Below are 22,472 nucleotides of genomic sequence, written 5' to 3'. Positions count from 1 at the left end.
CCGTTGCACTCCAGCCTGGGCAACAAGAGTGAAACTCCATCTCAAAAAAAAAAAAAATCACTGTAGAATATATCAATAATGTAATTTATTTTGGTCATTTACAATATAACATCAGCACATTAAAATCCCCAAATCAACTAGGTTCTTAGTTTCAAGGTGCAGAAGGGAAACTGGTGTGTTAAATAGGTTATGGTGAGCACAAAAAAGAAGCCCTAATTATGGCCCTTATCTCCCCAAAGCTTCAGTCATGTAACAGTGAAATCAGGGTGTATTTGTCAGGGTTCTCCAGAGAAACAGAACCAGTAGGATAAAGATAGATAGATGAGGTCAGGCACGGTGACTCATGCCTGTAATCCCAGCACTTTGGGAGGCCAAGGTGGGCAGATCACCTGAGGCCAGGAGTTCAAGACCAGCCTGGCCAACATGCTGAAACCCCTCTACTAAAAATACAAAAATTAGCCAGGTGTGGTGGCGTGTGCCTGTAATCCCAGCTACTCAGGAGGCTGAGGCAGGAGAATTGCTTGAACCTGGGAGGCGGAAGTTGCAGTGAGCTGAGACTGCGCCATTGCATTGCAGCCTGGATGACAGAGTGAGACTCCATCTCAAAACAAACAAACACAAACAAACAAAAGATAGATAGATAGATGAATATGTACGTAGATATAGACAGATTCATTATGGAAATTGGCTCATTTGATTATGAAGGCTTAGAAGTCCTACCATCTTTCATCTGCAAACTAGAGACCCAGGAAAACTAGCATTTTAATCCAGTCTGAATCCAAAGGCCTAAGAATAGTGTGAGAGTGGAAGCAGGGGTAGGTAGCGAGTGCTAGTGTAAGTTCTGGATTGAGAAGGCTGGAGAACCAGGAGCTCTAGTCTGAAGTCAGGAGGAGATGGATGACCGAGCAAAAGAAAACAGAGACAATTTAGCCCTTCCTCCATCTTTTTGTTTTATTCAGGCTTACAGAGGGTTGAATGATCCTTGCCCCGCCCCCCACACTCCTGACATTAGTCAGGACAGATCTCAGTCTACTGATTCAAAGGTTAAACCCTTTCAGAAACAACCTCAGAGACATACACAATCGTATTTTATCAGCTGTCTGGGCATCCCTTATTCCAGCCAAGTAGACACATAAAATTATCTGTATTAGAGAAAGACAGGGAAGTAGAAAAGTTGCAAAGGGAAATACATTGCTTTATTCAATTGGCTGCCTTTGTAAAATAAAAAAATTCTGATTACCATCTTTATTTTTGAAAATTTCAGTGATCAATGGGGTAAATATCAAGGTAATGAGATGCCATAGAAAGCATCTTTTCCATGGGTACTAAAGCCAGAAGCTAGTTCATAAAATGAAGATGCTTCAGTTGCTTTTCTGTAAGAATATGTTGACTGTACCTAGCTTACAGGCAGATTGGGAGGATTAAATAGGTTAAAGTGTCTGAAAGAGATTTGCAGACTGTTAAGCACTGCACAAATGTCAGTTATTATTTTAACAAAGGGCTACAGGCTTTTAATATTATTCATATTGGATAAAAATGCAAAAGATCTTAGAATCCCTTTTGATTGCTCCCATATTAACCTAATAACCAACCAGCAGAAGTTGTGCTTTGAACCCTGTTTGGAGTAGTAAAGAAGAGGACATAAAGTTATTTATCACAACAGAAATGATAAAGCAGCTGAAGTTTGGAATTCAGTCTGCAGCCTACAGTCTATAGTAACGACTACATCAATTATATTTTGCATTTTGCGAAGTATTTAAAGCAGTGATCTCCAACATGGGCTTGGTGACTCAAGGTCAGGGAACAAGAACATTCACAGGGGTGGGAGGAAGAGATTATGAAAACTACTATTTGTCGTAATTTATTTTGTTTTTGAGAAAAAGAATCATTTTTATTTAATGACATGCATGACACGATAATATAGCCATACGTATATTTAATTTATATTAAATATTATGGTGTCACGCATGCCACCCTGGGGACTGACTGGGGAACCCTCCTCTAACATATGTGTGTATGAACATATGTATGTAGAGCAGGGGTCCCTAACCCGCAGGGCCACACAGCAGGAGATGCGAGTGAAAAAGCTAAGTTCTGCCTCCTGTCACATCAGCAGCAGCATTAAATTCTCAGAGGAGCGCGAACCCCATTGTGAACTGCGCATGCGCGGGATCCAGGTTGCGTGCTCCTCATGAGAAAACTAAGGCTGGGAAAAGCTAAGTGTTTTCTGCTGCATCTTACCTAAAAGACTAAGAATAGAATTCCAGGTTTGGGTTCTAACTCTTGTGCGCCACACCTTTATACCCAGCGGGGCCAGTTTGAAATCAGCTGTTGGCAGATAGCCTGAGGTAGCCTGAGGACTGCAAAATAGATCAGTGTTAGGTCAGGCAGCACAGATGGAATGAGGGCGTAAGAAGGAGAAATGAGTTGACTTTCTTGGATAGGTCAGTATAGGAATGCTCTTCTAACATAGAATTGGGTTATGTTCAAGAGGACTCATTAGAATATATTCACATAAGGGTCAGGCATGTACAGATCCCAAACACTAGCAAAGTGATCCTGATCACTTCTGCCGCCCTTTAAGTGCTCTGACATGATACTGAAATAGTGTAGAAATGAGACACTTCCCTCCACCCCCCAACAAAAAGCAAAAACAAAAAGTTTTTACCATTACGATGTTTATGTGTAATTTATAAACGGTATTTTCAGTATTTCTTGCACTTTCCTATCTTGGTATAAGGTCCTCTATAAATGCTAACTATGGCTTGTATTTAACAAGCCTCAGTCACAAGAAAAATACACAGCTCAGTTGCTGCAATCAGGGCAAAATGGCGGAAAGGAAATGGCCTATTCTAGGTTGTAACAACATAAACTTTAATTCCTCACCTCATGTTCCCCTCCCTATTTTCTGGTTCAAAAATATATTGCAAGCTAAGAATTCATTCTCTCAGATATCTTCAAAGAATATGTTTTCAACAACAGGAATTAGTATAATTCTCCTTGAAAACACCAAGTAATCTGTTCTTTTGAGTGAGTTTTGTGTACATAGGTCGAGTGGCCAAAAATAGATCTAAAAATAACGTATGTTTTCTGAATATAGAGGTTTCAAAGGTATGTGTGCTTCTAGGCCAAAAAATAAATGTTAGAAAATGTCCTTTTTCTAAGTCAAGAAGAAAATTACAAAATTACTGTTAATGTATAAAATTAGGTGTGTACTTAAAATTGATTTACCATACTAGTTGTAGTAAATTAATTATATTGGTACATTTCCACTTCTGAAATCCATATCAGAAATGTGTCTTAAAAATTCAGTAAGTGGCCATTTTTTTCGTCATGGCTCAGGTGGTTCATATTGCTGATTTTGCAAGTTGGCTTGCTTGGATATGAGCCATTGATATATAAAATATATATGTTACACAATCGTAGAATCTGAGGGCTAGCAAAAATCTTTAGAATAATCTGGTTGATCTCTTATTTTTCTGAAGAGTAAAAAGTGTGTCCCCAAGTTGAAATTCAAACAGCTGGGTTGGTAAACAACAAGAAACCTAACATGATACATTTATTCAACAAATGTTTACTGGCCTGATTCTGGGTAGATAGCACATTCAGAGATCATAATATGGCCACATAAATTATCAAAATCAAGGAAGAGGTTGGCTGTATTGTCTAGCTGACAAAGAAGATGTTTCACAACATGTTATTTGTTCCTGATATGTAAATATGATACATTGCTAAAAGGGCAACTGTGACTTAAGCATCTATTTTCCTAATAAGTACTATACCTATCAGATTTGCACACTTGGAAATTGAGGAGAGATGATTTCCTAAAAACCGTATACATCAAGTAAGTGGTAGAGTCAGGACCAATATGAAGCTGAATACATCATCAAACCAGCATCATTTTCATGCTTGACCTTACATACAAGCCATACCAGCATTTCTAATCATGTGTATGAATGCGAGGTATAAAGTGAGGGATGATTCACAGAAAACCATGGTGAGAAACAGCATAATGGGCCTTTAAATGCAACCTTGCCTAAATTGTATAAATAATATTAGTTCCCCTTGATTTGTGGGAAAGAGGACGGAGAACAGAAATTAAGATCTAAGGAAAATAATCTTTTTTAAGAAACAGTGGGACACTTTAATATCAGCATTTGTTCTTGCATTTAAACGCAATATTGATTTTTTAAAATGAGTTGTAAATATTTAAAAATGCATTAATATTAATAAAAAATGCACACGTTTCATAAGATCACCTCAAAATAATTTGGAACTCAAAAGAGCATGAGGTTATTAGTATCATTATTTCGGGAGGGTTTCCCTGCAAAAGCAGCAGTGGAGGAATAGAATCCGGTATCACCACATCTGAAATGTAAAAACATAAGAAATTGTGGGCACATGTGGAAATTTTCTTCATTTCCATTCCTCCCCTCAAAAATAAAAAAGTTACTTCTCTGACAACTTATTTTGGCTTAGAGCCAAAAAGGCAAATGGAAAATCAGAATTTATGGATTTTTTTTAAAAGTAGACATTTTCTAATGTTGTAAAAACAATAAAGAACATAAAAAGTTTATAAAATATTTTAGACAGATTTCTGAATCCATTTCTTAAAAGTATAAATTCATCTAATCACTGTTAGTCTTAAAATAATGCAGCAGAAAATAGAAAAACTCAGAATGATGTTCCAAATCAAAATACAACTGGGATTACAGTGTACTTTAAAAAGGCAACAAAAACCTTTCAAGGAAATAAGAAACATTTATTTAATGCTTAATGGATACATTGAAGTACTGTAGCAACCTATTTGAAGAATAATTTCATATTTACTCAATTGGATTTAGAAAAAAAATCATTATAAATATATAAGATATTAGCAGAACTTCTCCTGCAAGTATTTTTTAAAATTTAAATCAATATCATTAGCTATGCTATTTTCCTTCCAAGCATCCAAATAGCAAATGCTAAAATAATGTTTACCTGAAATGTTTTACTACATATTTAAATTTTAATAAGAAAACAAATGATACCTGTGTACTGAATTTGATAGGGATATTAGTTATTATGAAATCTTTCCTAATTTAACTTTTATTATGGATAAAACCTCAAATAAGATCTGCTATTTATAAATGTATTTGCCTTTTTTGTAGAAATAAACAGGGACTACCCACACACAGTACCTGGACACAGAGGATAAGGAAAAGTGCTTTACTTCTAAATCCCTTCTAAAGGAATCCGAGGTTTCAGGCAAAATGTAATATGTAGATTTCTTAAGTTTCATAACAAAGCAAAAATAGAAGAGTTAGGTATTCTTAATGTGTTATGTTACAATGAAAAATTACTTTAACATGCTTCTCCTTCACTCTACTGAAACCCACATACTTCGCAATTTTGATTACATACAGAATTGGCTGTGTGAAATTTTAATATTTTCATTAGTATATTTATTTGCAAAAAGTAGGAACTCATTTATATATTTTCTGTTTTATGCAGCATCATTTCTTTACTCGTGTTGAGCCAGACACATTTAAACATTTTGTGCTTTACTCAACAATATATTTGTTATACATGTTGACCTAAAGGTAGGATATGTGAACAAGAAAATACACACACACACACACACACACACACAAATGAGCTGCTCCCTAGGGAAAAAAAACAAAAACAAAAACAAAAAACCCAGAGAACCAAGGAAAAGAAGAATTTTGAAATGTAAACACTTGTGTTGATTCAAAAGAAAGAATGAAGAGAAGGAAGGAAAGAGAGGGTGAGAAGGAAGAAGAAAAAGGGAGTTTTGAATAAGACTACAGAGGAATAAAGGGTTACCGCTAGATTGGTTTCTATAACAAACTTAAATAACCTCATTTCAGGGAAAATCAGGCCAACCAGGTCAGCATTTTTGTTGTCATAGGTTCTAAAATACCATGACTGCTGTGCCTAAATTTTCTGCAAAATCTTTTAGGAAAATCATTCCGCAAGTACATACCATGGTTATTCCTAGCCCATCTCTGTGCTATTCTGCTTGAAGACTCCCCTTATTAACAAAGAAACACTAGGATTGAGGAATCAAAATACAGTTGATCCTTGAACAACGCAGGTTGGAATTGCATAGGTCCACTTACATGTGGATTTTTTTTTTTTTTAGATAAAAGCTACAGCCAGTGTGCTTGCCTTTCCTGGCTCCCCTTTTATCTCCTCCACCCCTTCAGCCTCTACCACCCCAGAGACAGCAAGACCCACTCGTCCTCTTTCTCCCCCTCCTAGGATTGAAGATGACCAGGATGAAGAACTTTATGATGATCCATTTCGACTTAATAAATATATTTTCTCTTCCTTCTGATTTTCTCAACAACAATTTCCTTTCTCTAGCTTACCTTATTTTAGGAATGCAGCATATAATACATATAACCCACAAAACGTGTGTTAATTAACTACTGATGTTACCAGTCAGGCTTCTATCCAACAGTAAGCGATGAGTAGTTAAGTTTTGGGGGAGTCAAAAGCCATACACAGATTCTCAACTGCAAGGTGAAGTTGGTGACGCTAACCCCTGTATTGTTCAATGGGCAACTGCTGCCTTCCGACAGCAAAATTCAACCGGTCTACAGATAACTGGTCAGGTCAGGCTGGGGCAATTTCTTTCTCCAGGAGGAATGAAGAAAAGCCAAGAAAAGGAGGGAGAGAGAAGGATTTGTAAAGAAGCACTTACTCTGTTTGGGAGGCCGAGGCAGGTAGATCACCTGAGGTCAGCAGTTCGAGACCAGCCTGACCAACGTGGAGAAACCTGGTCTCTACTAAAAATACAAAATTAGCCCCGTGTGGTGGCACATGCCTGTAATCTCAGCTACTCGGGAGGCTGAGGGAGGAGATTTGCTTGAATCCGGGAGGCGGACATTGTGGTGAGCCAAGATATAACACCATTGCACCCCACCCTGGGCAACAAGAGTGAAACTCTGTCTCAAAAAAGAAAAAAAAGGAAGCACTTACTCTGAAAAGGGCTGGGAGGAATGGAAGTGGGAGGACACAGCCAAAGAACCAGAACCAGGTCAAACAGTACCAACAGGACTCAGCTTTGGCCCGGGTTGGCTCCTTCTCCAGCTTCGCCAAGTCCTGCCTTTCCATGAATATCCTTCACATCTGCTCTGTTGTCTCAGCCTTCTTTTCTATTCTCCCAGCTTGGAAGAAAGTTCATCTTTATTATTTTAAAACTTTGCACATGCAGCTTATATCCAGACATGCCAGCTCCAAGACTGTGCCCAAACCACACAGTGACCAACCTTACTGGTTTGACAGGGGCTAAGGGCTTCCTAAGGACCTGAGACGTTCAATGATAAAACGGAGTTGTGGACAAGTCTGTAAAAGTTGGTAAATCTATCTCTGAATTTCTTCTGTTGTCCTCTGGTCCTATCAGCCATAAAGACATTCCTAATGAAGTCAGGTCAAGAAATGAACGACAAACTAAAAGTTGTAAGTATATAAGCAGAAATTCGGTGGGGAGCCAGGGTTGTGTGTGTGGGGGAGGTGCTCAGGAAATCTATGCCACCAATAAGCCTTATTTACTAAAGGGGAAAAATGCCTACCATGTATAAATCCTATAGTAACTGTTAATCCTCTCCAGAATGAAATAAAATAAAATAAAAAGGAATGTAGCTGATAAATTACTTACTGAAAATGTAATGCTCAAAGCAGTAACCACAATGCAATAATTATAGGACTTGATTAAACATAAAAATAAATCTGTCTTTTACTTCTCTCTCATCCCATTAGTACGTACAATGAAAGGGAAAGCCTTTTTAAAAGGTACCTCACGGCCAATTTTTTCCCCCTTAATTCTGCATCGTGACAAACAAAGGTAAAATCAAAAATCATGCAAGCGGTGAAGTAGAAGCTTTTTCCTATTATCCTTGGAAGGATGAGGACAGTGCCAATTAAAAACATGTTTCCATGTAGCTTTCAGAAAATGCTTTTTTTTTTTTTTTTAACTCCTTGAGAGTGGAATGCCTTATTAAGTGAAAAAAATATCACAACGCATAACAGCTTATAAATCATCAATATTTGGGGGGAAATCAATCCATTTGTCTCAATTTAAACATATGGAACCTCTCCTAACCTCATTGATGTACGTTCATAAAGTCTGAAATGAAAATGAGCATTGAATCTCTAAAAATATATGCTAACAATGTTGCCTTTCTTAAGGTAACAAGAAAAGGCTGGATAATTCAATAGAACATGAGCAAATGAAGCTGTTTCTGCTTTAAGTGGAAGAATGTGGCCCCATTTTATATGCGTGTGTGCAAGTCTCAATGTGACTTTTTTCCCTCTGTTGAGATACTTGACTTTGATTTTATTTTTATCATTTACGCTGTGAAATGCCAACACCATGCCATTCCTACAAAACACGCTTTTATCCATTTTTTTTAAGTTCACGTTCAAGTTAGAAAGTAAGTCATATCGCCAGATCTCGTTTTGTAAAGGTTGTACTCGCCACAGGCTTAACACAACGGTGGGAGACAGTGTGGAAGGGATCGATAAAGTAGTATTACCCTTTGTGATGGTGAGGCTCCGCAGGACATTCCGGCTTAACTCTGCTGTCTGTGCTAACACTCCATCCTTACCCACTGGGAGAGTGCACTAAAGCACAGTTACGGACCAAGAGCCCCGACCAGGATGAGAAACTCACTTCCTTCACCTTGTTCTGGAGCCGCTTTAATAAAGCCAGAGAAAATCTGGATGCTTTAATGTGGAGTTTCCAATTTGAAAGCCAAATGTATAAACACCCTGAAGTCCGAGGGCATAGGTCTTGACATTCAGACAGGTGTATGCATTGTCCAAGATGCTTCACTTTGACAGAAGGCGTATAAATGCAGAATTTCTTCCACCTCAACTTGTCACTTGTGATTTTAAAAAGCCAGCTTTTGTGATTGTAGGGATGCAATACTGCAATGTAATGAGTTTATATTAATAGCCTCCTTCACTTGCCAAGTGGACTTAGGGAATAATATGTTAAATTTCCCTCCAAATTAAATGTTTATAATTTCTCATTTGTCACTGTAAGAGTAAAATTACAACTCTATGGTTATGAATGTTATAAGGTCTGAGGATATGATCATGCTGTTACCATTCATGCTAATAGGCGGCAGCTGAGGCTGCTCAAGCCTGAGACTTTGAGGCTTTGCATGTTTCATAGTAGGGACCATATGGACCTGCTGTAGTTCTTCTTTTCTAATAAGAGTACTGAGGCTTTCATTTAATTAAATAGAGCTCACTTTGCCATTCAGGCAAAGTTAATGACAAGTAATACAGATTCCTTTATAGGGCCTTATGATAATACAACTGATTTAAGTCCTTTTCCATGTCCCTATTATCTTTCAGGCCACATGTCAACTGCTTTCCCTGACATGAATATGGGTGGCCATCTCCCTCTGGTCCTCTCTCCCATCAAATATGCCTCTCATTGGAATTGAACTTTCTCTGAGTCTTGACACCCATCCTATCCCCTAGGATAAGACCAAGGCACTTTTGTATCTTCTAATTCCGGATTTAAGAATCGACATTATTTGACAAAAGCCAACAGCGAACCTACCAGGGAATACATGCAAATAAATGAGGATGGGTCTGCAGAGAACTGTGTTTTCTGCCTCTAAGCAAACTGCCCGCAAGGGATTGAAATTCAGGTTGGGTATGACATTTTGGGACTCAAACAACTGGCCTTCTCCATCATCACAGGAGATCTTTAAAGAGGAAGGTTTGGATTTCAGTATAATTACCAATTTCCTTTACTGGTGACTGTCTTGTAGTCTAATTTTTTTTTTCTTATATGTGTACTTGCCTCAAATAATGCTGTACTACATAATTACTAGCCATTAAGTACAAACACCATTGTTAAATCTTTTAGGCTTAGGCTGTCAGGTGAAAAACTGGAGGAAAAAAGCCCTTTTTAACTCATAGAACAAATTCATTTCCCCTTTGTCTCAACTTTCCTTGATTGGACTACACCTGGCTCTTATTTTTAAAACTAAAAGCATCATTAATGTGATTAACTAAAGAGCCAGCTGCCATAGGTCAACACCCTCAGCAACACTAGGAACTCGGAAAAGCTTTGACATTGCAGTTTTTCTTTGCCTTGTCCCAGATAAAATTCTCAGGTCAAGGTACATAAGGTCTCTGAAAGTGAGAAGAAACGATATTAAAAATATATCCCTTATCCACGTTCCCCATCCAGATTAAACCATGGGGGTCACACAGAGACTGCTTTATTTTCCATCCTAATAGGTTATTTTCCCCTTAGTTACTACGTTGATATCTTTTTTATAGTTTTGGGAAAGTATCAAACTACACAAAAAGTACCTTACGTGGAAGATACAATTATGAGCAAGAGTAAGCCCTGTCCTCAAGGGGCATAAAATCTGAAAGAGTAAAGAAGTACTAAATACAAGTGGTTGTAATTGAGGCCACTGCAAAGCACAGAGATATGAAAGTCAGCATGATTCACCTGTGTGATACTTCTACATTACTTGGAAGCATAGGATCAATCCTGCTAAGCTACATTTATACCTTCCTTTTTAAGTTGGTAGAGGAATAAATAAGATCACAATTGCAAACCTCTAGATAATATGCATATGATAAATAGTATCTATTTCATTAATTAAAGTCATTGTAATGCACAGCCCAGTTAGATAGAGTAATAAAATGGCAGAGAAAGCTCAGTGAGTTTGGGGAACAGGAGCTCAGCCCTACCTGGCTGATGGTTCAAGAAAGGCTTCACAAAAGTAAAGGGCTATGTTTAGTCACGAAGCACAAGTTGGGTAAAAAAGAACACAACAACAAAAAGTTTCAGACATACACAAAAGACGCATTCAGAAATAACTGAGTTGGGCGAGAATGTCAAGTTCCTACAGAGAATATTCTAGAAGATCAGCTTGAAAGAATAGGAGAGAGCCTCACTGAGAGAATATCATCAGGGATTTGCTGTTAATTTGAAGTCCAGTGAGGATTCTCAATGTTTAGAGATTCACGTCTTTATGAAGTCATCTGGCAACCTCGTGGAAAGGTTTTGATTTGAGAAAGATTACAGATAACGGCTGGGCACGGTGGCTCACTCCTGTAATCCTAGTACTTTGGGAGGCCAAGGTGGATGGATCACTTAGGTCAGGAGTTCAAGACCGACCTCACCAATACAGTGAAACCCCATCTCTACTAAAAATACAAAAATTAGCCGGGTGCCATGGCACACACCTGTAATTCCAGCTACTCAGGGGACTGAGGCAGGAGAATTGCTTGAACCTGGGAGATGGAGGGTGCAGTGAACTGAGATCGCATGTAGCTGCATTCCAGCCTGGGCAACAGAGTAAGACTCTGTCTCAAAAACAAAAACAAAAACAAAAAGAAAGACCACAGACCACAGATAAAGAGGTAGAAGACCACAGATAAAGAGGTAGAGGGCCTTTTATCAGAATGATGATAGAATGAGTGATAAAAATGATGGCAGAGAGGGGAAACATTGAAGACAGAAAATTCAGGAGTTGGCAATTAATTGAATGTGGGGTATGACAGAGAAAGGGGACCACATTTTAAAGACCCACATTTCAAGTCCCATGACAAAGAATGTGACAAAATGTTACACATACAAAAGTAATCCGTATTGGAGATGATATTATCTTTTGGATCACATAAGTCACCTTAGTTCTTGCTAAATGTATTACATCATTTTAAAGCTTAAAAAAATTGTGTTACCACTGGCCACCTGAAACTAAAATTACTGATGATATAAACTTTCTAATAAATATAACATCTGTGCTGTTAACATATCTCAGGGCACATTTTGAATCTGAGAAATATGGGTACTATTTCTGGAACAAAAGAGAAAAATATTTTCAAAATTTTAAAAGGACAAAGACATTCAGTACCCCATCTTAAATCAGCACCACCCCACACGGATGTCTGTGTTCCCTTGTTCAGTGCAGCATTCTTTGCAATAGTCAAGATACAGAAACGACGTCAGTGCCTGTAAATGGATGAATGGATAAGGAAATTACGGTATCTATAGCGTGTGAATATACATAAATATTCGGTTTTATAAAAGAAAAAGATACTGCCACTTGCAACACCACTGACGAATCAACAGGACATTATGCTAAGCGAAATTAGCCAGACACAGAAAGAAAAGTACTGTGTGATCTCACTTATACATGGAATCTTTAAAAAAAAAAAAAAAGAAGTTGAATACGTAGAAACAGAGAGTACAACATGGTTTCCAGGGGCAGGAATAACAGGGAGGAAATGGGGAGAAGTAGGTCAAAGCATACAAACTTGCAATTATCTAGGATGTGTAAGTCTAGGGATCTAATGTACAGCGTGGTGACTATTATTGATAATATTGTATTGCATCATGAAAATGTGTGAAAAGTAGATGTTAGGTACTCTTATCTCACACACATAAAGGTAATTATGAAGAGTGATGGATATGTCAATTTGCTTGACTGAAGTGCTCATTATATGTATATCAAAACTTCATATTGTACACCTTAAAATGTACAATAAAAAGAAACTTAAAACAAAGCAAGAAGACATCTATACTACTTACATTGGGTACAAAATGAAACTTTTCATGTGTTCATTCTATTTACTAATTATTGTTCTTCAGTATTTCATGAAAGTATTTAATGGGCTAATACTATGTCAAAACAGCAATGTGAGAAATAAGGGTACGAGAGAGAGCCCCAAAACAAATCTGCCACATAAGAGATGGTATTTGCTTCATGTGACAGGGAAAATTAAATCTTCATGCCTACATAAGTGCATAAGAATAAGCACAAGCTGAAGGTGCATTAATCTCAATCACTGTTTATTTGTGGGTGTTTAGATGTATTACATGCAGGGTATGTTTCCGTTATCGTTGTTTTGAATGAAACATGCAGAAATTCATTGTGAGAAAACCAGGGAAATAATTTTCTCAGTTGTAGAACTCCAGGAACAAGGAAAAAAAACCTACAAAACTCGGTTAACATTACAGCCTTGCACACCATAGCTCTGTCTTTATTTCAAGGGAGTGGAAAAAGGAAATGAAGAACAAATCACTCCCTCAAATGTTATTAATAACAGAATTTATCTACATTATTATGTATTTTATATTAAAAATCACATAAGGATCATTTTAAAACATTAAGATGTGTCTGGAAAAGAATTTCAGCAAAAAAGTGGTTAACATTCATCATAGCCTTTCAAAACAAAATTGAATTCTACTTTTATCTGAAAACTTCCCATTGCAATATTACTTCTATTTTTTTACATATATAGCCCGCAACTTACCTAGGGCACTATTTATCATCTGGACAACCTGAATACACCCTACACACCGACACACACACACACACACACACACACACTCAAATCACCTTGAGACAAATGAGAAATTCTCTCTTGAGAAACTCAAAACTGTATTAAAATGATAAGTAAGTCTTCACTCTTCCTTCATTAACTTAGGCAGACAAGTGTGATGTACACACACCAAAAAAATCAAGGTTCCAACATGCTCCTGGTCATAATAATCATCTTTGCTTCTTCCAGCCCACAAAGTTTGTTCATTTTTACAAAGACATTATAATCTGTGATGGAAAAAGCGGTACCCAGAGGAGCCTTCCAATTATCCACACAGGTAGCCTAGCCCATCTGGGCACCTCTGCAGGTATGGGTCAGGATTTAAGGATTCAAAATAATTATTGCAAAGGAAGAGTTTGAATGAGTAATTTCTTGTTGGTATTCTATTGACAGTAGTAAAGCAGAGAAAGGGGAAACAGGAAATTGCGGTTTAGAAAAGTAGAAAGAACACAGCAAGTAAGGAAATTCAGGTTTTCTGATTGTTTTATACAAGTGGCCTATAGTTTTAAAAATAAGAGCACAGTCCAAGGTAAAATGTAGCAATTATGTCTCATAGGTACCTGTGTCAGAACAACCTTATGTGTCACCTGCTATGACTATTCACGCTTTGGAATGCTGAGCCTAACACCACAGTCCTAAGTAAGAAGGAATTTTATTCAGACATTTCACATGTATATTTTAGGTGCCTTTTGTATACAGTTTGGATAATGGATGTGGTAAGGAGGAGAAACACACGGTACCTTCAGACCCTGCTTTAGATTTTAGCCAAATTCAGGAATGAATCCAAATGTACTTTTGAAAGATAAAATCATGTAGGAAATAAAAAGAGAATAGACTTTCCCAGGGATTTCGATTGAAACATTTAAAAAATGAAAGCTCATTTGAGACCAGCATGAGCAACTCAGTGAGACCCAATCTCTATAAAAAAAAAATAATAAAAAAATAAATAGCTAGGCATACTGGAATGTGCCTGTAGTCCCAGCTACTTGGAAGCTCAGGCAGGAGCATTGCTTGAGCCCAAGAATTAGAGGCACAGAACCACTGCACTCCAGTCTAGGCAAAAGTAAGACCCTGCCTCTGGAAAAAAAAATATGAAAATGAGGAAAGAAAAATAAAAAACATAAGAAGTTCGAAATATGCAGCTTCTGTTCTTAAATCCTCCACTATTCCATCTGGGAGGCAGTCTTAATATCAAGACTAGTTGAGAGCTGGGGCTTTGGAGTCAGAAAGTCTGGGTGTCAGTCCCAGCTCCACTACAGATAAATAAGTGGTCTTAGGCAAAATGACCTTAATTGAACCTTAGGTTCCAAATCTGAAAATGAAGAAAACAGAGAAGAGTTGTTGGAGGTTTAAATGAGATGCCTTTTCCATCAAGTTCACCACATTGCCTATGAATAGATCACACGGGTTCCTGGATATAAGGGCACAATTTTCTCAGATGTCCTTGGAAAAGAAAAGATCACCCCTTTCAAATATTCACATTGTAGCATCTCTTCCAAATGGTCCCTTTTGGACCCAGTATTGCACATTACTCTCATTTGTTGGGTTACTGTTCTGACCGTTGTGCCTGTGTCACACTGGTTGTTAAACACTGTGAACACCACTCCTGCTGTTTGGAGAAGACACAATGACTAGTCATGACTTCAACCAACATTAGTTTGGATGGTATAGAGGTTACCCTATCAAAAAGGAGGCAAGAACATTTAATGCTGATTTTGTCATGATCCATGCAGGGTAGAATGTCACACTCCCAAGTGCCAAGTGAAAATAAGCCTTTACAAACATCTTTTATTAGTTTGTCTTTGTTCTCTCCCCTAGATCCATTCCCCACCTTTTTCTGCTCTGTTCTGGGTGGCAGGAAGCTGAACCTGAGATACCTTTATGCACCCTGTGGAATTTCATTGATTCAGCCAATGGAAGATAATAGAAAGAGTTCAGAAGGCAAAAGAGAAAGTCAAGGGTATTTCTTCTCAGTTGATCTTCCTCTCCCTCTGTCTCCCTTGGGTCTTCATGGTCCTTCTTGGAAGTGGCTGTGCTCTTCCCCAGCCACATTCCTGTTGAGTAGTTCATCTTTCATAGCTCCAGGTTGCGAACAGTTTTGGGTAACATAGTTATCTTCACTTGTTTTTTCAGTCCTGGAGGTGAACACAGCTGCTTCATGGTTGCTCATTCCTGAGTAGTTCACCATTCCTTGTCAATTCCCTTAACCTGCCTATACCTTCATATGCATTTCCTTTGTTAACCTTTCTTCTGTAAAACCCTTAACAGTGTCCCCTCTGTTTCCTGTTCAGCCCCTGCCTGATAAAAGTAATTAAATAAGCATTGGAGTGAGTGGTTATGTTATGGAGATCACACACATAGGCAGGTCAGGAAGGACTCAACTGAGAAAATGGAAACTAAATGTTCTAGAAAGTGACAGAAGGGGCCATTCAGCTACCAGGGGAGCAACCGTATATTTATGGTGAGTATCAACTATAAAGGTAGAAGTTCATTTGGGATTTTCAAGGCAGGAAAAGAGACTAGTGTGGCTGGAACAGAATCAAAGGCAAGGCAGGGAAAGAGGCTAGTGTGGCTGGAACAGAGCCAAAGAGTCAACAGTCATTAGCAATTCAGTTGCATTAAAGACATGGGCCAGGATGCAATCACCCAGATAGAGAATGCAAGAGAGAGAAGCTACAAAGACCCATGACAGAGCTGTGGAAGGGAAGAGGATGGGTCAGCCCCCAGCAAAGGATACTGAGAGGGAGTAACCAGAGGAGGATCAAGAGTGATAACTAAGAAGTCAAGTGAAGAAAGAGTTTTAGGAGGAGTGATTAACTGTGTCAAATCCTGGGGTAGGTCAAGTAAGATGAGAACTGCGCACAGGCCACTGGATTTAGCTATGAGGTTCATGGTGGACCTTGACAAACACAGCTTTGGTGAAGTGTTTAGAAACAAAAGTCTTACTGAAGTGGGTTCAACGGAAAAAGAAGAGGGATTAAAGATCAACTTTTAAAGGTATAAATTAAACCAAAATAAAAACAAAAAACTGACCTAATGTTATGTCAATGGATTTTTATGTCTTGACATAAAATTCCCAGTGAGAGTGTCATATAGAAACTTAAGCATGCTGTGTCTCAAACATGTGCCATGAAAATTTGGTAGATAAGTTTTTAGTGACTTTAATCAATATATTAAATGTCATAAGAGGCATATCACTATCCCAGAGAGTTTATACACTGAGTTTGGCCAAAAGAACTTTTTTTGTCTTCTTATGAGGAACTTCACAGACACATACACCATACCTAGCTAGCATTTATGCAGGAGTTTGCTTTGTTGTATCTGAGATTCAAACAAAATCCTATTTTGAGATTGACCTGCAAACCAATGAAGCTTGACTAGATTAGAATAGAGGTAACAACTCGATTGTACATTTTTCTCCTGAGAGGGAATTCAAAAGAAACCTATTTGTTAATCCTCCTACAAGGAATTCTATGGTATGCTTATCCCTTCTTAAAATCAGCATAGGCAATTCTCTAGAAAGAAGAAATAGGATTCCATGTAAACACTCCAGCCAATAGATGTACCCATTTCACATGAGCAGGAGTGTGTGTGAGCTCTTCAGTGGGTAGGTGGCACAGGTACTGAAGGAGACATCAGGACTGACCACACCCAAGAAACGTGGGTCAGTGGTACCCTGCCATATGTCTGTATACTTTCCATGGTATAGTGATAGATGGCCCTATCTGTCAAGAGCTGTGATGCTTACATCAGATACATATAAATCACTTAGACAAGACTACCCTTTTACAGAAAGCTCATTCCTACAAAATAACAACTGCATCAAACAAATGCATGGAACAACAAACACCTTTTCCTTTTATTCCATGGCACCAAGAGGAAGGCCCAAAGAGGGATATGACATATTTTGGGATTTAACGTTCAGAAAAATAATTTATTTATTGTGATAAAGGGCAACATTTTCTTCGTGGAAATGTCAGCATGGGCAAGTGGAATCTCAATGAGCACAGCGACTATTTATTGAGTGCTTACTATGGTCTGTGCACACCGCTGAGTGTGCTACATGTGTAGTCTCATTTATTTCTCAGAATGACACTGGGAGGACAGTATTACTGCCTTGATTATTTTACAGAGAGAGAAACAGAGGCTTGGGAGTTAAGAGACATGCCCAAGGCAAGAGATCATACATAAGTGGAAGAGTTGGGATGTGACCACAGGAAGTTGGGCCCTAGGACCTATAAAAGAGAAAATCACTAAAATAGTAGCTCATATTTAATGTATACTGACCATGAAGCATAACCTTCACATGTATTTTATTTTCATGTTTTTCTTTCCACAACTGTTACTACCATCCCATTTTACCAATGAGACAACGAAAACATAAAGAGTTGAAACTGATCACCTTGGTGATCTACTGCCAGTGAGAGAACAGAGCCCCTAGCTATTTATTAAACCCCACTCCTCTGACCCCAGAGGAAGCAACAAAGGAGTGGAGTTTCATAAATAGCTAGCCAAAGGAAGCACCATATCTCCCTGTACAGAAGCTTCCATTCCGAAGATTAATTTACTGTTACTATTAAACCCAGGCATCAAGCTGGGCGCAGTGGCTCACGCCTATAATCCCAGCATTTTGGGAGGCTAAGGCAGGAGGATCAGGAGGTCAGGAGATCCAGACCATCCTGACTAATATGGTGAAATCTTGTCTCTACTAAAAATATAAAATATTAGCAGGGCATGGCAGCACGTGCCTGTAGTCCCAGCTACTTGGAAGGCTGAGGCAGGAGAATCGCTTGAACCCAGGAGGCAGAGGTTGCAGCAAGTCGAGATTGTGCCACTGCATCCCAGCCTGAGCAACAGAACGAGACTCCATCTCAAAAAAGTAAAATAAAGTAAAATAATTAAAAAGTAAATAAACCCAGGCATCATTTTCAAATATCAACAAACATTTATTACAAACTGACGATCATCAAGGCCTTGCGCTAGCTGCTACAACTGAACACAAAGAAGCGAAGTTCCTTCCATCAGTAACTGTAAAATAAGCCTGGGAAAACAACACACAAAACCTTATGGAAAATTTAAAGTTGAATTCTGTTGAACAATTTATTTTACTATGCAGAACACAGCACAAGTAAGTGATTATTTGAATGAAAAGGACAATTCAGAGGATGAAGACATCATTGGCATGTGTGGTACCACAGAAGTTTCAGGGTGATGCTGGTGCTGGAGAAAACAAGAGGACTTGTGAAGGGTAGTGACAGGATATGGAGAAAGACATGTGGACAATTTTTGCTGAGACAGCTGGTGAATATAGAGAATAGTGAATGCAAACTGGATCAAGTTGGAGAAGAGATGGAATCTCAGGCAGCATTTGGACTGTATTTTGTGCATTAAGAGACGTTTGACCTCAGGCATGACATGATATAGAATACTGCTTGCAGAAGATAAATTTGCCCTTCCAGGTAAGCATAAACAATTCAAACTTATACACAGAAAGTAAATGAAGCTATAACTAACTTGAGGTTGATGTAAGATTTTTCAGAACACCTATGCAGCATCTACTGTCAGCATGTTTATGCTTACACTGAAAAACAGGCAGATTGATTTTCCCTGATTAAGGCTGTTTCAGTCTGGTCTGATGAGTAAATATCCAAAGCAGCCACATGCTTAGCTGCCCTCCCTCTGCAATTACTACCTGTTTTTTTTTGTTTTTTTTTTTCCACTCTTGATTCAAAGTGTGGGTCTCAATGTGTAATGCTTAACTTTTCAGAGTAGGCACCTTGTCTATCGCTTTGTCTTATAATTATCCTGCTTCTTCTAAGAGGGACAATCATTCACTCATTCATTCCTTCATTCCTTCATTCATTATGTGTTTTCTGAATACTTACAAAGTGCCAGGGCAGGTGCTGGGCTATGGGGATGCAAAACTAAAATGTCATCTCAGTGTTTAAGGAGCTCACAATCTGCTTGAGGAACACAAAGGAGTGAGACAGTCACAATATGCTGGCTGAAGTCTGCAATAGTCCTGCATATAACGTGCTATGTGATCACACATAAGACAGTCTTCATTCTGCCTGGTGCATCCTGGCAGGCCTCCCAGAGACAGGAATTTTAAATGTGAGTTGTGAAAAATGAGTAGTCATTCTCCAGGTGGCTGAAGAAGCAAAAGCCATTTCTAAAAGTGGGTGAAGAAAGTGGAAACGCTTGGGAACGTGGGTAACTACCAGAAAGCGTGATCCCAAGCTGAGTTTATGACAGGGGAGGGATCAAGAGGGAATCGATGCTGCGACGTGTTTGAACTTGATTCAGCAATCCCATTTCCAGTTTAGAAACAACACAGAGCATGGCCCGGGGCTTGGACAAATGGGAACTGACCGTAATAAAAGTCACATACATCGTAGAGTTATCATTACAAAGATAATCTAATTTTATCTTGTGAATTTCTCTATAGTCTCCTAGACAATCGAAGACACCATGGTTTGTCAGAATTTACAGGTGGGACTTGCTGATCCAAAACAAAAAACATAAAACAAAAAACTATGCCTTTGTGTCTTCCCAGCTCTAAGTCAATAATGTCAGCTAAAGAATTGTCATTCTACCTCCCTAGATGTTAACTCTGATAACTTGTCGGCCGAGCATTTTTCTAGGACAGTCATCCAGGTAGCCACAGCTTGAAAGTGAAGAATTGAGGAGGAAGGTTTGGTCTTGCCAATTATAGGAATTTGGGGCCAGGTTCCAAAGCGTGATATGGCTTTGCTCATCTAGTCCCTGGAATGTGTACGTGGCTAGACTGATCCTAGGCTCTGAGGACCACCCAAGGTAGGTTTGAGATTCCTGAGAAATACCTATTCTCTGATTCCCTGTGCCCTGCACCCCCCAACAAAAGAATGTCACTTTATGAGATTATAATATTATTGAGAATAGGCAGCCTGGGTATTTAGAGATCAGTAAAAACAAAGTTAACAAAAATAATGGATGCCATATATTAAATGACTTCTTTACACTTGCTGCTTTAATGTGTTATTTAAAGCACACTAGATTTTTGGCTAAAAGGGTATGTAAAGGTGTGATTTAAATAATTTTTTACAGTGATGACCCAAACTAACTGGATAGACATTTGGTACTTAAACTAGGCAAAATCATAATAAATCTCCCGTCCGTATATACATTTTTTTTTTTTACAGTTTAAAAAACATTTCCACAAACTTCATTTTTCTGAAGTTCTTAACAATATTATAAGCCAGAAAGGACAGAGAGTCCCACAACCAGCCTACCTGAACAGACACAGATAATTGATGCTACTTTCCAAGGACGGGTTATGAAACTAGCACAGATGCAAGATGTATTCGTGACCAGAGAAACCAAATATGCAGGCGTTGACTCTCAACTTCATTCTGAAGATCAAAAAAATAAAGTATTTAATTCTTTTCTTACTACCTGGATGTTTGTGTGTGTTTGATGTGTGCAGATGTGTCTGTGTTTGTATGTGTATGTGTGCTGAACAATGTTTTATAAATGTAAGCCTTGCCTGTGTACATAGAATTTAAAAAATAATAGTAACAACAGTGACTTTAATTGGATATTTGAACCATCATTCACAAAAGCTTTCCCTATTCATGACCTAATTTGAACATCCCCCTTCATATGGTCTTATGATATTTATATGTGAGAATATATGAATATTCGTACGAAAAAATTGAGGTTCAGAAACTTTTTCAGCATTTTGCAGCAAGCAAATGACAGAAGCAATCTAGAATTCTGGTTGTTGAATATATAGCCCAATATCAGTACCATCACATCAAGACAATTTCCCAGTCCTCCCGAATTGTTAGACTTTATCCCTCTGTTAATCAGTATTTATAGCTTTCTGCATGCATAGCCATAATCTTTTATAAAAGGTATGATTATTCATACATCTTGTCTTATTATCTTCACTGACAATGGTGGTCAGTGAAGATTTGTACCTATATTTCATACATCTTATGGTATAATTATTTGTATACCTTACTTGGTCTTATTTTACCTTGATCTTATTATACCTTAATCATACCTTAATCTCTTATGGTCAGAATAAGATTTTTGTGTATTAAGCGTTCACCAAACCTATCTTTAGTTATCCTCGATTTGATGTCTAGATCTTGTGGAGGGGACAGTCAGTGCTGATTGACATTGGTGTCCTCTCTTCTTTCTGGTCACCCTACCAGATTGCATACTCATGTCAGAGATTCAGCCAATGGAAAGTGTGTAGAAATTAGTCCCGCTATTTCCACACTGAGCCAAGTAAGAAAATCATCTCATTTATAATTTTTACTCCCCTTTTCTAGCCACCTACTGAACAGAGAAGACCTCAGGGACCTAGAGAGGGGTGGAGCCACAAGGCAGAAGAAACCTGGGTCACTGCACGACTCTGATGGGCAGAACCCATTCCCTGTCCAATGCTTCTCTCTGCTCTCCACTCCCACCAGTGTGCATTTGAACTGTGACATGAGCAAGAAGTAAACCCTCATTATGTAAAGCTGCTGAAATTTGAAGGTTACTTATTATAGCTGCTGCCTACTCAGACGAATACAACTCTCCATTATAAGAAGCTAATATCTACAAAGAAGTAATATTCAATGCACTCCAAAAGAGCATACATTGTAAAGAGATTTTAATAAGTTATTTCATATTGCTGATTCTGAGAATACTTTTGGGGAGAAATAAAACCACAATGCTATACTTTCAAATAAATACATAATCATGATTTTAATGATCAATCAAATTCTCCTATCATCGAAATCTTTAGGTCATGATAGATAAATTATGTGAAGTACACACTGTAATGTAAGACTGCCATCAAGATATTCAGGACACACAAATAAGCAGAGTATGGATTGACAAATCTAATTTAAGTCGGTCCTACTGAGTCATTCGAGATTTGAGATATCTATCTATATAAAATGAACATAATCCATTAGCATCAAGATAACAAAGTCCCCCAAATGCAGAGGAGTCTAGTTCTGCTCATGACTTTTATCAGCATGACATGAGGCTAATATTCATTTATCAAACAGTAAGGGCATTGTTTTGCACTCACATAATTATCAGTTAATGAAGCT

At 38.1% G+C, this 22,472-nt stretch overlaps 1 long non-coding RNA gene across 1 annotated transcript; it reads left to right on the top strand.

The window, feature by feature from the left end:
* Positions 1–18,638: 18,638 nt before the first annotated feature.
* On the top strand, positions 18,639–22,130 carry LOC112626959. The gene is made up of 2 exons (XR_003119997.1): positions 18,639–18,836; positions 21,699–22,130. It is a non-coding gene; the product is annotated as an uncharacterized LOC112626959 (long non-coding RNA).
* Positions 22,131–22,472: the final 342 nt, after the last annotated feature.

The sequence above is a fragment of the Theropithecus gelada genome, chromosome 6 (genome assembly GCF_003255815.1).
Source record: "Theropithecus gelada isolate Dixy chromosome 6, Tgel_1.0, whole genome shotgun sequence".
NCBI lineage: Eukaryota > Metazoa > Chordata > Mammalia > Primates > Cercopithecidae > Theropithecus > Theropithecus gelada.
Note: the sequence above shows the minus strand (reverse complement) of the source record. Positions and strands in the feature narration are given on the sequence as shown.